This window comes from Austrofundulus limnaeus, unplaced genomic scaffold (genome assembly GCF_001266775.1).
Source record: "Austrofundulus limnaeus strain Quisiro unplaced genomic scaffold, Austrofundulus_limnaeus-1.0 Scaffold334, whole genome shotgun sequence".
NCBI classification, from domain to species: Eukaryota; Metazoa; Chordata; class Actinopteri; order Cyprinodontiformes; family Rivulidae; genus Austrofundulus; species Austrofundulus limnaeus.
Window position 1 is genome coordinate 364,511 of NW_013952736.1, and position 2,183 is coordinate 366,693.

The following is a 2,183-nucleotide window of genomic DNA, read 5'->3' on the forward strand; positions in this document are numbered from 1 at the left end:
TAGACGGACTGCATGTCATCAGCCGCCTTGGATGCCAGAGTTTTAAACAAAGATCTGTTGGTGCTCGCAGTATTTGTTGAGGATGACTCTCAGCTAGAACCACAGCAGATTTGATCAAATCTGATTAATAGTTTTTTCTTTCTAAGGTGTTAGTTGTGGCAGCCATCTTGAATTGAAGTGACTCCAAATACTAAAAAGATTTTGCTAACAGTAAAACCATATGCACACACATACACATACACACAGTTAGCTTATTACTCAACTTTCACTGAAGCAGGCGATAACAGTACACAATGTATTTAGAAGCAAAGGAGACTAAAAATTACCAGTTTATAATAGAATAACATCCATTTAAAGTCGAGATAATTTCTTTTAATCACACACTGCACACAAGATTAAATMTGAGAACAACGTTCTGGGTACATTGTATCCTAATATGACTCCAGTTTAAGCAGTGATATCTATTTAAAATTAAATGATATACTGTACATTCCATATTTTGTATTTGCTCCAGTGGCTTATTTTCATCCTAGTTACAACAGATACAGACCTTGTCCGTCGTCCGTCCGATTTCTGCCGCTAATCCGGGATTGGGTCGTGGGGGCAGCAGCCTAAGCAGAGAGACCCAGACTTCCCTCTCTCCAGCCACTTGGGCCAGCTCGTCCGGGGAATCCCAAAGCGTTCCCAGGCCAGCCGAGAAACATAGTCCCTCCAGCATGTCCTGGGTCTTCCTCTGGGCCTCCTCCCAGTGGGACATGCCCGGAACACCTCACCAGGGAGGCATCCAGAAGGCATCCTAACCGGATGCCCGAGCCACCTCAACTGGCTCCTCTCGACGTGGAGGAGCAGCGGCTCTACTCTGAGTCCCTCCCGGATGACTGAGCTTCTCACCCTATCTCCAAGGGAGAGCCCAGACACCCTGCAAAGGAAACATTTCAGCCGCTTGTATCCGCGATCTCATTCTTTCGGTCACTACCCAAAGTTCATGACCATAGATGAGGGTAGGAACGTAGACCGACCGGTAAACCGAGACCTTTGTCTTCTGGCTCAGCTCCCGCTTCACCACGACAGATCGGTACAGCGCCGCATCACTGCAGATGCAGCACCAATCCGCCTGTCGATCTCCCGCTCCATTCTTCCCTCATTCATGAACAAGACCCCGAGATACTTGAACTCCTCCACTTGGGGCAGGACCTCCTCCCCGACCCGGAGAAGGCACGCTACCGGTTTCCGGCTCAAGACCATAGTCTCGGATTTTGAAGGCACTGATCCTCATCCCGGCCGCTTCACACTCAGCTGCGAACCGCTCCAGCGAGAGCTGGAGATGACGATCTGATGAAGCCAGTAGGACCACATCATCCGCAAAAAGCTGAGATGTGATCCTGCGCTCACCAAAAAGTATCCCCTCAACACCTTGGCTGCGCCTAAAAATTCTGTCTGTAAAAGTTATGAACAGATTTGGTGACAAAGGGCAACCTTGGCAGAGTCCAACTATCACCGGAAATGAGTACGAATTACTACCAGCAACAGGTGAACAGGTGTACTTAATTAAGTGGCTGGAGAGTATAACTCCGTCTGAAGTCACCCAGGTCATCAGATGTTGGGGAACCTGGGCTTTGTGATGACAAATGAGCTCCTGGAACAAAACATTCATGATGAAGACAGTGAACTTAACTTTGATAGTGTGTCACCCAACAAGMCAGCCCAATTAAATAGTAGAAGTTGATGTAAGATCTATGGAAACGTAAAACCCCATCATCCAAACAGTCGGAGAAACACCTTCAGCGTCAGTMTTCACAAGAGAACTGTGCTGTCACATTAGAGACTAAACATATCAGAACACAASCTTTCAGCAGATTTACAGATCGAGTTTTGCACACTCAAAAAACAGATATGATGAATTTAATTAAAAAGATTGTCGGCTGTTTTCACTCAACTGAATTCAGGTAATTTAATCCAATCTAATCTAATCCTACTTTATCTGTACAGCACTTTCTGCACCACAGCAGACCAAAGTGCTGTACAGAATCAACATTCAAACATGACAAAAGAAATTCAATTAAAAAAAACAGGAAAAATAAAAACAGTAAAATGCCTAAAATCTAATTTAAAAGTCTACAATAAAATCAAGAAAATTTCTACAAAAAAATCTGGTCAAAAATGGACAACACAACCCCTTACAC